Below are 15,023 nucleotides of genomic sequence, written 5' to 3' on the forward strand. Positions count from 1 at the left end.
CAGTCACATCTTATGTGGATGGCAGCAGGCAAAAAAAAAAGCTTGTGTAGGACAACTCCCATTTTTAAAACCATCAGATCTCATGAGACCCATTCCTTATCAGGAGAACAGCATGGGAAAGAACTGCTGCCACAATTCACTCATCTCCCATTGTGTCTCTTCCATAACACTTGGGAATTACTGGAGCTACAAGATGAGATGTGGGTGGGGACACAGAGCCAAACCATATCTTTCCACTTCTGGCCCCTCCCAAATCTCGTATCTTCACATTTCAGAACTTATCATGTCTTCCCAACAGTCCCCCAAAGTCTTAACTCATTTCAGCATTAACTCAAAAGTCCACAGTCCAAAGTCTTATCTGAGACAAGGCAAATACCTTCCACTATGAGCCTGTAAAATCAAAAGCAAGTTCCTTACTTCCTAGATACAATGACGGTACAGGCATTGGATAAATTCAGCCATTCCAAATGGGAGAAATTGGCCAAAACCAAGGGGCTACAGGCCCCATGCAAGTCTGAAATCCAGCAGGGAAGTCAAATCTTAAAGCTCCAAAATGATCTCCTTTGACTCCATGTCTCACATCTAGGTCATGCTGATGCAAGAGGTAGGTTCCCATAGTCTTGGGCAGCTCTGCCCCTGTGGCTTTGCAGGGTACAGCCTCCCTCCCGGCTGCCTTCATGGGCTGGCCTTGAGTGCGTGCAGCTTTTTCCAGCGCAGGGTGCAAGCTGTCAGTGGATCTACCATTCTGGGGTCTGGAGGACAGTGGCCCTCTTCTCACGGCTCCACCAGGCAGTGCCCCAGTAGGAACTCTGTGTGGGAGGTCCCACCCCACATTTCCCTCTGCCCTGCCCTAACAGAGGTTATCCACTAGGACACTGCCCCTACAGCAAACTCCTGCCTGGGCATCCAGGTGTTTCCATACATCTTCTGAAATCTAGGCAGAGGTTCCCAAACCTCAATTCTTGACTTCTGTGAACTGGCAGGCTCAACACCACATGGAAGCTGCCAAGGCTTGAGGCTTGCACCTTCTGAAGCCATAGTCTGAGCTCTATATTGGCCCCTTTCAGCCCTGGCTGGGCAGCTGGGACACAGGGCACCAAGTCCCTAGGCTTCACACAGCTTGAGGACCCTGGGCCCAGCCCACTAAACTACTTTTTCCTACTAGGCCTCTGGGCTTGTGATGGGAGGGGCTGCAGTGAAGGCCTCTGACATGCCCTGGAGACATTTTCCCCATTGTCTTGGGGATTAACATTGACTCTGTGTTACTTATGCAAATTTTTGCAGTTAGCTTGGCTTTCTCCTCAGAAAATAAGATTTTCTTTTCTATGGCATTGTCAGGCTACAAATTTTCCAAACGTTTATGCTCTGCTTCCCTTATAAAACTGCCTTTAACCGCACCTAAAGTCACATCTTGAATGCTTTGCTGCTTAGAAATTTCTTCTGCCAGATACCTTAAATCATCTCTCTCAAGTTCAAAGTTCCACAAATCTCTAAGGTAGGGGCAAAATACTGGCAGTTTCTTTGCTAAAACATAACAAGAGTCACCTTTGCTCCAGTTCCCAACAACTTCCTCATCTCCATCTGAGACCACCTCAGCCTGGACCTTATTGCTCATATCACTGTCAGAATCTTAGTCAAAGCCATTCAACAAGTCTCTAGGAAGTTCCAAACTTTCCCATATTTTCCTGTCTTCTTCTGAGCCCTCCAAACTGTTCTAACGGCCTGTTACCCAGTTCCAAAGTCGCTTCCACATTTTCAGTATCTTTTCAGCAGCCCCCACTCCCATTACCAATTTACTGTATTAGTTCATTTTCACACTGCTGATAAAGACATGCCGGAGAGGCAGTTTACAAAAGAAAAAGGCTTAATCGGACTCACAGTTCCACATGGCTGGAGAGGCCTCACAATCATGGCGGAATGCAAGGAGGAGCAAGTCACATCTTATGTGGATGGCGGCAGACAAAAAAAGAGCTTGTGCAGGAAAATTCCCCTTTTTAAAACCATCAGATCTCATGAGACCCATTCACTCTCAGGAGAACAGCATGGGTAATACTCACCCCCATAACTCAACCATCTCCCACCAGGTCCCTCCCGAAACACGTGGGAATTATGAGAGCTACAAGATGAGATTTGGGTGGGAACATAGAGCCAAACCATATCAGACCTCAAATCGTGAAACTACCACCTGAAAACATTGGGGAAACTCTCCATGACATTGTCTGGGGCAAAATTTTCTTGAGTAATACCCCAAAACACAGGCCACCAAAGCAAAAATGGGCAAATGGGGTCAATATCAAGTTAAACAACGTCTGCACAGCAAAGGAAACAATCAACAAACTGAAGAGAAAGCTCACAGAATGGGAGAAAATATTTGCCAATCGCCCCAGTGACAAGAGATTAATAACCAGAACATATAAGAAGCTCAAACAACTCTATAGGAAAAAAATCTAATAATCCAATTTAAAAATGGGCAAGCAATTTGAATAGATGTTTCTCAAAAGAGATACAAATGGCAAACAGCCATATTAAAAGGCGCCCAGCATCTTGATCATTACAGAAATGCAAATCAAAACTACAATGAGATATCACCTCACCACAGCTAAAATAGCTTATATCAACAAGATAGGCAATAACTAATGCTGGCAAGGATGTGGAGAAAAGGGAACCCTTGTGTGCTGTTGGTGAGAATGTAAATTGGTACAACTGCTATGTAGAACAGTTTAGAGTTTCCTCAAAAAAAAAACTAAAAATTGAGTTACCATTTGATCCCACAAGCCCACTGCTGGGTATGTACCCAAAAGAAAGGTGATCAGTATATAGAAGCAATATCCGAGCTCCTACGTTAGTTGCAGCACTGTTCACAATAGCCAAGATTTGGAAGCAACCTAAATGTCCATCAACAGATGAACAGATAAAGAAAATGTGATACATATACACAATGGAGTACTATTCAGCCATAAAAAAAGAATGACACCCTGTCATTTGCAACAACATGGATGGAACTGGATGTCACTATGTTAGGTGAAATAAGCCAGGCACAGAAAGACAAACATTACATGTTCTCACTTATTTGTGGGATCTAAAAATCAACTCATTGATGTAGAAAATAGAGTGATGGTTACCAGAGACTAGGAAGGGTAGTGAGGGGGCACAGGGGGTGTTTGAGTACAAAAAACAATAGTTAGAAAGAATAAATAAGACCTAGTATTTGATACCACAACTGGGTGATAGTAGTCAATAAAAATTGTAAATTTTAAAATAAATAAAAAATTGTAATTGGATTATTTGTAACACAAAGGATAAATGCTTGAATGGGTGATACCTCATTTTCCGTGACGTGATTATCACGCATTGCATGCTTCTATCAAAACATTTCATGTACTCCATAAGTATATACACTTACGATATATCCATAAAAATTAAAAATAAAACATTTTTTTAAATGCACTGAAATTTCCTCCAGATATCTAATCTCCACCTGCCCTAAACAAATTATTCTCTCCATTAGTAATACCATCTCTCTTCCCTCTTCCTGACACAGCTGCCAAAAGTCTTTTCTGCTGTTCTCAGCTCCTGTGCTCAACTTATATACCTCACTTGGCCAAGTAAATGCATTTTATTCAACTCTAAGAGCAAACTTTTATTTTTTTCCTTAAGTGTGCCCTTAAAAGATCTCACTCCCCACCCTATCCAAACTTAACAAAAACATTCACCCCCAAAAACCACTTCCTTGGGGATGACTTTGCTGCTAAGAAAATAAAATTTTCTCCACGTTGTTATGTTTATGTTGTCTACTATTTAAGTAGACCAAACAGAATGTGATTAGGTTTTTTGAGACATGGGTTGGGGTCTTTGTTGAAGTTAGCACCTTAGCTCATGGGCTATAATAATAAGGTGTGGGTGCTAATATATCACAAACTATAATATATTTGCAACTACATCTTATTTCAGAAAAGGATGTTGTTTTGGGAAGCAGTGAGTCAGCAGAACATTGAACACAAGGCAAAAGAGAGGAGATTTCATTCCCACTTTCAAATGGAAGTTCGTAACATTCCTGAATTATCCACAAACAGGGCTGCCAACCTGGAATCAATTAAGAGTCTCCCACTGGGGTGCAACTGGAGGGAGTAAGATCTTCAAAACTGTATTTTCATTAGTAAAGTAGAGAAACTGGCTTCAGGAAGGTGGCTGGCTTGGCTAGTAGGCCAGGAGGAGAGGAGAAGGGCAAAGTGTGGGAGAAGGTATAAAAGTCAAGCTTTGCCATTTTGCCAAGCACCGCTTTGAACAGAGCCAGAGGGTGTGAAATCAGAAAGCTTAGTAGCACCCCAGTTCTCCTTTTGCACCCTTTGCAAAGGTAGTACCATCAACAGGAATAGCAACTCTCAACAAGTCTTCATTATAATAGAATGTCCTCTACAGGTTAAGTTCAGCGACCACAAACCTCTTCATCACAAGAGATTTCCAGTCTTACGACAGGCGGTAGGTGGACACTAGAAAATTCTCCTACACCCATTTACTCCAAAAACACAAGCAATGTCTTAGATCCCTGCTACTCCAATGTGGTACCCACACCAGCAACAACAGAGTTAGAAATGCAGAATCTTGGACTGCATTCTAGGCCCACTGAATCAGAAACTGATTTTAACAACACCCCCAGGTAATTTATATGAACATTAAAATGGTAGAATTGACTTAAATCAATTAGGCTCGAACGTTGCATATTAGAATCACCTGGGGAGGTTTTTACACACCCTCCCCAGTGCAGGCAGTACTCTATATGATGTATCTCAATTATCAGTATTTTTAAAACCCAAGTGGTTCCAATATGCAGCCAATTTTGAGGAACCATGACTTAAAGATAACAATAACAATATTTGTATTCGAATGAAAACTTTCCCCAAACTTTGCACTACTAATTACCTCTTGGGTTTTCCTGATAACTTAGATATTAAACATTTCAATGTATGGTTCCGGGCGGGCGTCTGGGGAGTGCCGCAGCCATGGCGAGCCACCTTGTCCTCACCAACAGCACCAAGATGCCCATCCTGGGGCTTGGCACCTGGAAGTCCCCTCCTGGCTAGGTAACCAAGGCTGTGAAGGTGGCGATCGATGTCAGGTACTGCCATATTGACTGTGCCTACATGCACCAGAATAAGAACGAGGTAGGGGTGGCCATTCAGAAGCAGCTTAGGGAGCACTTGGTGAAGCATGAGGCTCATCAGCAAGGGGTGGTGCACATACCATAAGAAGGTCCTGGTGAAAGGAGCCTGCCAGAAGACGCTCAGCAACCTGAAGCTGGACTACCTGGACCTCCACCTTATTCACTGGCTGACCGACTTTAAGCCTGGAAAGGAATTTTTCCCATTGGATGAGTCAGACAACGTGGTTCCCAGTGACACCAACATTGTGAACACATGGGCAGCCATGGAAGAGCTGGTGGATGAAGGGCTGGTGAAAGCTATTGGCATCTCCAACTGTAATCATCTCCAGGTGGAGAGGATCTTAAAGAAACCTGGCTTAAGGTATAAGCCGGCAGTTAACCAGATTGAGTTCCACCTGTACCTCACTCAGAAGTTAATCCAGTACTGCCAGTCCAAAGGCATCTTGGTGACCACCTATAGCCCCCTTGGCTCTCCTGATAAACCCTGGGCCAAGCCTGAGGCCCCTTCTATCCTGGAGGATCCCAGGATCAAGGTGATCACAGCCAAGCACAATAAAACCACAGCCCAGATTCTGATCCACTTCCCCCAGGCAGAGGAACTTGGAGGTGATCCCCAAGTCTGTGACACCAGAATGCATTGCTGAGAACTTTAAGGTCTTTGACTTTGAACTAAGCAGCCAGGATATGACCACCTTACTCAGCTACAACAGGAACTGGAGGGTCTGTGCCTTGGTGAGCTGTTCCTCCCACAAGGACTACCCCTTCCATGAAGTTTTGAAGCTGCGGGTGCCTGCTCATCCCCAAGTGACATATACCTGTGTTTCCAATCTCATTTTTTTCTTGCAAATGTAGTATGGCCTGGCCTGTGTCACTGAGCAGTGGGACAGCAACCTGTAGAGTGGCCAGCAAGGGCTTGTCTAGGTTGATGTTGGATCTGAAGAGCAGTGTCAGTAGAGTAGAAGTCTCTTCTAGTTTGCTTTGTTCTTTTTGCCCCACTGGGGAAAGTATAACCTGAATACCCTTTTCTGACCAAAGGGAAGCAAAATATACCAGGTCAAAATAGTGCCACTAACAGTTAAGGTTTTTTTTTTTTTTTTTTTTTTGAGACGGAGTCTCGTTCTGTTGCCCAGGCTGGAGTGCAGTGGTGCAATCTTGGCTCACTGCAAGCTCTGCCTCCCAGGTTCATGCCATTCTCCTGCCTCAGCCTCCTGAGTAGCTAGGACTACAGGCGCCTGCCACCATGCTGAGCTAATTTTTTGTAGTTTTAGTAGAGACGGGGTTTCACCATGTTAGCCAGGATGGTCTCCATCTCCTGACCTCGTGATCCTCCTACCTCAGCCTCCCAAAGTGCTGGGATTACAGGCATGAGCCACTGCACCTTGCCAATGGTTGAGTTTTGACTGCTTGGAACTGTAATCTCTTCAGCAAGACTTCTCTTTGCCTCAAGTAAAAAGTGCTTTGGTGAAAAAAAAAATCTCAATGTATTCTGCCATATAATTAATGCTTAGATTTCCCAAATTCTGATGACGCTAATTTTAATTTGCAATAGATCCATAACTGACAAAGGGTCACTTAGTCAAGAGAGTTTGCTGAGTCTTACCACTCAGAGATAAAACAATTATTTGTATTTGTTTTTAAATAGCGTTTACAGTTCAAGATTGCTTTTCTGATTGAATACTTCTTCTCTCTTATTTCTCAAATTATTACTCTATTGAGTAAGAATCTTAACTATGTTCAACATTTTCAGGCATGATTATTATAAATATTTTGCAAGTTAGCTTCAGGAGCTGAAAAGATTTCTTGATGTCAGGTGATACTTTTGTTGAATCAACAAGATTGACTGGTCTCATGGCTGGTGTTTAGCAAGTCAATCATTTTCACTACACAATAGATAACAGTGAACTAAAATTTTCTTTTATTCATTGGGAGGCTATTCTGTGATACTAAGAACAAAGAAAATCAAGTCTCTGTGGAACCAGAGTCAATCTTCCAAAATGTAACACATCCATTAGGAGAAAAAAAGAGTGTCAGACAAGAAACAAATTGGCTAAATTGGTTGAAATATCTCTTTAAAATTAAGTTTACATATTAAAGGAAAGATAAAAGGAATACGCACATCATTTGCTAAGACACAAATATCATCTGATTTTCAGCTATTTCACATTTCTATTTTTTCCCCCTTACTACATTTTCAGCACTTTTGGTTTTGAAAAGCAGAAAATGAAGTCAAACTGGCTTAAACAGAAAAGAAGATGAATTTATTGGTGCATATAACTAAACTATCCATGGGTATCTGACTTCAGGTGCTGCTGGATCCAGTTGCTCCAATTATGTCAGAGTTAGTCTTTCTCTTTCTCCAGACTCTGCTTTTTCCCCCTTACTGCCTTAATTTTTAGTTGTTTGTACCCCACAATTGTCAATTATGTCCAATAAACTTCAAATATATATCTCATTGCCTGATCGTGTTTTCATTGCCTGTCTCTGAATCAGATTTATAGCCAAGGAGATACTTCTTGGCAAGATCTTGAGTCTGTGCTTATCCTGTGGAGTTGGAGATAGGGCCAACCCAGTTTAAATCATATAAACTGAGAAGAGGTGGGGGTAATGATGCCCCAAAGGATAATCAAAGGATCGATGTCAGAAAAGGGAGAATGGATACCAAGGAGACAAAAATACTACTCTAGAAGAGATCCTGCATCATTTGCCTTTAAGACCGATACATAATATAACAGTTTCCTTTGAGAAGTCCAGGAGAAATGAGCTTAGAGAATTATGTTTTCATCTTTGTTTTTACCCGGCAGCAGAGGCTTCCAACACATCTATGTTGTACCAACTCAATTTTAAGAAAGAAGAAATGTCTGACATTCCCTATCATAAATTCTTGAAGTACCACAGTCCATGAAGGGGAAACCTGAGGGCTGAGGGAAGTGGTGGAATAAGCACACTGTGGTCAGCCTTGCTAAGTGTTTCATTTATCTTGTTGAATGTGAAATCCATCTCTTGTGAGCATAGCCCGGTGCCCCACTTGTATGCTCTCCCTTATTCATCTACTGTTGATATAAAATTACTTAAACTCAGGGTTTTTAAGTGAATTGAGCAAAGAAAATCAACTTTCTATGGACCTAAACTCTATTTTCCAAAATGTAATACATCCAGGAAAATGTGCACTGAGGCTTCAAGGTGGGTTCCCAAGACTCAACCGATAACTGCTCTTTATCATCATAAATAGCAGCTCCCAGAAACCCAGCCCAGACCCCAAGAAATTGTCACATGACTAAGACTGAACTCTTATCTACTTCTCAGTCTTGTATTTTTTTAAGACAAGTGAAAATGAGAAGTTTTGTACAATTGCACAATAGAAATAGGATTCATCAAATAAATGGTTGAGAAACACTCAAATATTTTCTGTGGAAATTCTTTCTTTCCATGGCTTATGGATGTGAAGAGTAATGTACTAGACAGATATCTAAATATCTTGTCTTTTTCTCTGCCCACCCCATTCCAAGAATTAGAATATCAGCCCTTATTCAGAATTGTCAACTTGTCATCCTAGGAGATTCACAGTGTAGTATCAGTTTTTAAAATGTGCCACCATTGCTTTAAAGTAGGGTTTCACAGTCACAGTACTATTAATATTTTGAGTCAGATAATTTCTTATTGCAGGGGACTGTCTTATGCATTGTAGCCTGTTCAGCAGCATCCCTAGCTTCTACCCACTAGATGTCAGCAGCAGCACCCCCTCTTTGTAACGACCAAAATCTCAGACATTGCCAAAGGTCCCCCGGGGTGCAAATGTGTTCCTGGTTGAGAACTTCTGCTTGAAAAACTGAAATGAAAATAGTGAAAACCATGAAATACTTTTCTAAGATAATGGGACCACTGTACTCCAGAATAAAAATAATATTTCCTTTTCTTTTAAATTCTGGCATTGTTACCATTATTACTTTAATATTAACCCAAAACATACTTTTTAAAAGTTCTGAGAATAAAAGCTGAACCTGCAAAATAGGATAACTCCTTTTGCTACATTAACCTTAAAAGGTGAAGAAGTAAAGAGAACTACTGCTTGCAGGGGTGTCAGATGGACATGCCTGCTTAAATGAAGATTCCTCTTTTCCACTTTCCTCCTGATATCTGCTGGTCACTATAGCCACAAGAACAGGAGTGATTCAGAACCAGGACACATGCACTCCAGCATGACAAGTTCAATTTAAACCTAGATCGGCAACATTAAAAAACTACACTAAATGTAATGAATGAATATACACCAACAGGAGATCAATGCACTTTGCTACACCAATTGCTTGGGATTCTTTAAGAGTAGGAAAAACTCAAACATTTTCACTAAGGCTTCACTTTGTTAAATCTCTCCTGAGACTTTTGGATCCCTGAATTTTAGGCAGGCTTAAACACAGAGTCCTTTCTTAGTACTTGGTGATATTTTACCCATAAGGTAGAGTAATGAGGGTCTTCAGTGATAATGAAGGAGCAGAATTTTGAATATTTTAATATATTCTGGAACACTTTTATGTTTCAAGCTAAGGAACCAGTATAATTCCAGTACAGAAAAAAATGTATTATTTAATGATATTTTTTATTTTTTAATTTTTGTCCTAACAAAGTTCTAAAAATATAGTTAGAATTATGTTCAGAACCAGAAATATATTTCAAAATTGAAATTGTGATGTTTGAAACAGAAACAATGAGTTGCTTCCTAGAGGGATTAAAAGTCATTATTTGGGACATATTATGTCCTGATTTTTATCACTGCACCCTATTAAAGAAAATGATATCTAGGGTTTTCTTTTTTTAGAGTTTGCTGTAGCTATACATCAGGTTAAAGAGCTTGGGAGATGAATTTTTTACTTTCAGAAACTCAAAGTTCTAAAGATGACTTCAGTGTATCTACTGATTGGTCTTTGTATAGAACCAAATTTAAGCTATTTTAGGCAAGTGATTCTATAACTTTAAAAATTCTTCTAGAAAAAAATAAGAAAATATATAACTCATCTATTCCTTTCAAGAAGAAAGTTTATTGTTTTATCCAATTTAGTCCCTCATAATGCACCTAAGAATTACTTCCATTTGAGTATTTCCCAGTAAAGGATGCTGTTTATAAATGCTCCTGTCCCCCTGTTTGAAGTTAGATTTCTGTTTACTCTTCTCCAGGTTAATTGTTCTGATTCTAAGAGCATTTCTTAGAATTGTTTTTAAGTTTTCATTCTCTATCCAATTTTGAGTCTCTCTTTTATTTAGACATAACTTTGTAAATAAAGATATTCAAGAAATGAATATAGAGTTTAATAAAATGTGAAGCAAATAGAACCTTTCAAATTCCTCTTGATGTAATCTTGGTATTAAGTTATATATATATGTTATATATAAATTATATATAACATATATATTTTATATATATATTTATATATTTCATATATATTTATATTTCTTATATATATATGTATATATGTATATTTATTTCTCAGACCCTGGTCATTTCTTTAATGAGCTTAGATTCTTTGGAATACTAACCCATAGTTTTCCCTTAAATTATTTTCATCTAAGCTCAGAAAAATAGCAAGTTAATTACCCTTTATATGTGATAAAATGAAAAATCACTCAAAACCCAAGACCAACAATGATGTAAGAAACTGGCTGGAATTCAGATTCTTAGGTATAAGTGTGATGAAGAATAATTACATTAAACAATGGAATATAAAAAATATGCTCTTTCATCCAAGAGTGACGTAAGCACACGGAATTTATCACAGGACAGCAATCTGATATGGATTTTAAGAGTTTTGCCCAAGAACTTTCCATGAGGTCTTTGTAAAAATAAATTAATAAGATTTTCATATTAATTTCTCCCTTCATTTTAAAAATGAGAAAATTGAGAAAAATGGAAGAGTACTTGAGTTTGATAATATCTCCCTTTTTATACAAAATTCGGCCATGTATACAATAGAACTTCTGAACATTAACTTACAAGAAAAATGATACCTTCTTGTCAAGGGCATGATATGTATATGTTGATGAATTTTTATTTATTAACTCATTAACTTTAGCTTGCTGTTGGAAACTGTGATAAATCTAAAAGCTAACAATTGGCTTAGATGCATATCTCCTCAGATTTGGCGGGTGTTCCACAGCTTAAAAAGAAAGAAAATAAATAAGTAAACCAAAACAAAATCCATAGTCCTGCAAAGTAAGGTCAAAACCGAATGATTTTGAAAACAATGAAAATTTGTGTTTCAGTGTTTGCAGACAGAATATTTCATAAAGAAAGCTGTATGTCATGTCAAATAACCTGCTTATAAAGTTCCTGAGGGAAAATCATTGCATCATTTGTAGAGAAGATCTGTTTTTAACCACAGATTAGCTGATTTATTTTCTCTGATAACATGGAAAACCATTTTGATATTAAGATGTAGAGTCAGGAATGATGCCCAGGGTGAGGCTAGCAGCAAAATGATATTTGGTGCTTATCTGCAGGTAAACAACTTCCCTCACTGTCATAAAGAGTCATCTCTTTTTCTACTCGGAGAGAGACAGATGAGGCATTTGCTTTGGGCAGAAAGCTTAAGGGAAGAACCAAATTATCAGCAATCAAGATAAATAATGTTTTAATGTAATCTTTTTTAAAAATATCAAAATTAATACAAAAAACCCCATGGTGGACCAAAACTTAAATTTTCACATAAAGAAAGAATCAATATTTCTTTGAGATAGGGTTTTGTTCTGTGGCACATGCTGGAGTGCAGTGGCATGACCATAGCTCACTGCAGGTTTGACTTCCAGGGTTCAAGCCATCCTCCCACCTCAATCTCCCCAGTAGCTGGGACCACAGGCATGCCACCATGCCTGAATAATTTTTTAGTTTCTTCTTTCTTCTTCTTCTTTTTTTTTTTTTTTTTGGTAGAGACGGGGTCACCCTATCTTACCTAGCCTTATCTTGAACTCCTGGTCTCAAGGGATCTACCCACCTCAGCCTCCCAAAGTGTTGGTATTACCAGCATAAGCCATTGCGCCTGGCCTCAGAGAATGAGTATTGGTTCAGATTTGTCATTGGCAATAGCTGGTAATAATTTGCCATGTAATAAATATTCTAAAGATTTTCAAGACCCACACATTTTCCACTATATGTTTTGAGAAAAGAAAAGAGGAAAGGGCATTAGGTCTTCTTTATTTGGACGTTAGATTACTGTTGCTGTGGTCAACTAGGAAACATTTCATTTTCACGTTCATCATGTGACAGTGTTGTGATGTACATTACCTAAAAAATATATGGCTTCATCATGCTTCATTTTAGATGCCAGGAGTGTGAGTCATCTAGGAACAATATTCTGTTTGAAAATATGTCACAGGGGGATAGATTTTAAAAGCTCCTCTTACATTATACTTCCATTACTTTTGTTCTTATATGGGGTTTAATAGGACAACAGAAGACTTTTTTTTATAAAGGCAATAATTCCAACAATTACTACATCTGTCAAATATCTGAGAGTTGTTATGCGGGTAAGATGATGTCTGTGAAAGTGATGACAAATTACCCAGCACTATGCAAATGCTAATTATTCGTTCCAGTTTTTAAAAACCCTCTAAAATATTGAGATCTTTTTATTTTATTTTTAAATAATTATAGGCTCACAGAAAAGGAAATAACCGTACAGGAAGGCCTCATGTACTCTTTCCTCAGTTTCCTGAAGTCCCATTTTACATAATATCAAAACCAGAAAATGGACATTGGGACAATATAAAGATCTTATTCAGATTTCATCAGTTTTTACCTGCTTGTGTGTGTGTGTGTGTGTGTGTGTGTATACGTCTATGTCACTTTATCACATGAATAGATTTGTGTACCATTCTTGACTCTTTCCTTGACCTCATCCTCACATTCCAAATTTTTACCCATAATATACATTTTCACTCTGGGAAGAACAATACTTTTTCCTGTTCTAATCTATTCTCTTCAGTATCATCACGGTGATCCTTCATTTGGATGGCTCCTCTTTAAGCACATTTGATAGTTTCTTATAGGTAGAGCACAATACACCTATTTTTCCTCTTCTACAAGCTCCAGTCACCTGGCTTCTGGCTACTCCTGCATGCTTGTCTCTGAGTCCTCAATAACTGTGGTTGACATTAGGGCTTACAAATATCCCCTGCTGGCTCCTTAAGATACATGGTAAAATTATACTTTCCCATCTTCTTGAATTAAGACGTGTTCATGGGACTTGTTTTGACTAAGAAAATATGAGCAAAAGTGACGCATGTGATTGTGGGGGAAAAGTAAGAGCCAGCATCGGTGTAAACATGGTGCCTTTTCCTGCCGCAGTGACTGATGATGCTCTAGATGGTGGAAATGCTGCTAGCTTCAAGAAGTTTGAGCCCCTGCAAAGCTGAGACCAATCTTTATCATTATCAAAAAATACGTATTAGTTTTAAGCCACTGAACTTTCGTGGTCATTTGTTAGTACAGTATAACTTTGCCCATCCTAACACAATTCTGTGGCTCTAGCTGCAAGAAATTTCTTTCCTCTATGTGTCTCTGCAAGAAATTCCTTTCCTCTACATGCTTTCTGCTTGATGAATGCCTATTTAGACTGTAAAGACTTCTTCAGATGTGAACATCCTTCTCTGGTTTTCTTTTATACTCTATAACCAGTCTTGTTCTACATCTGTATCTCATAGAGGTGTGTGTGCATGTGCATGTTTAGACATATTGGCACATGCATCATATTAGATGGCAGACATTTGTTTATTTGACCCTATCCCATGGCAAATTATGAGCTGCTCAAGGACAAATCTACACTGCAGTAGACATGGCTAGTTGAGGAGTTGCATCAGAGACATCAGAGATTACATGGTCCTCAAAATCTAAATTATTTACTGAGGTGCTTTACAGAAAAAAAATTGTGAGCTTCTAACCCAGAGAATTGTAGAGTAACAAGAAGGAAAGTAACAGGATGTTTGGATGACCTCATGAAACAAAATTGTCTCTCCATGATGGGCAATCTGCCTTCTTCTGTTACCAGGGAGAAAAATAATTCTAGCTTGTTTGAGCCACTGTATTATAGGGTCTCTTTGGGCACAAGATAAGTTGTTGTAACAAGATAATGTATGTCCCTAACTCATTTTCAAGTCACATAGGTCCTCTCTAAGTGTATGTGGAGTCAAATTTGCTGGAAAAAAAAACTTTCCCATAAAGTTATATGACAATAATACTATAAATTTACAACAGTAATACTATAGACTTAAGATAGTAATATAGTAAGGCTAGACATTACATGAAAGAGCATAGATGTGGTTTTTTTATTCATATATGTAGGCAAACACATTTTAGAAACAATGCTAACCATGTACTCTTTGGATTGTGCAATAATTTAATGCAAATTGGACACAGAAAAGTTCAAATCCAAGCTCTACTACTACTAGCTATGTGTATTGAATAGCATAAAGTACCTGATGAACAGCAGGGACTTCTCCAGAAATCAAGGGAAACATTGTGTTTTTGTGTTTGGATTCAAGTTTGGCTGCTGTACCCAAAACAAAGTAACAGTGGATTAATTAAGTATCATAATAGAAGTGACCTAGGGCTGCGGTGGTGGTTCTCCACTTTGGGGATTCAATCCTATCTTTGCATGTTTTCAGCCTCAATAAATGTCTTCCATTTCATGGTCTGAAAGGACTACCTCAGTTCCCACTGCCATTTTCACTTTTCTAGCAAGTGAAGAAGAAACCATGTTCTTGTCCTTTAAGGCCATGCCCCAGAAACCCTACACATCACTTCTCTCTGGATGCCATTGCCTGAATGTATTTATATGGCCACAACTGTTTGCAAGGGCGTCTAGCAAATATAATCTTT

The 15,023-nt window shown here is 39.0% G+C and overlaps 1 pseudogene; it reads left to right on the top strand.

Annotated features, from left to right (window-relative positions):
- Positions 1–5,000: 5,000 nt before the first annotated feature.
- LOC460512 (aldo-keto reductase family 1 member B1-like) lies at positions 5,001–6,013 on the top strand (annotated as a pseudogene).
- Positions 6,014–15,023: the final 9,010 nt, after the last annotated feature.

This window comes from Pan troglodytes, chromosome 2 (genome assembly GCF_028858775.2).
Source record: "Pan troglodytes isolate AG18354 chromosome 2, NHGRI_mPanTro3-v2.0_pri, whole genome shotgun sequence".
Taxonomy (NCBI): domain Eukaryota; kingdom Metazoa; phylum Chordata; class Mammalia; order Primates; family Hominidae; genus Pan; species Pan troglodytes.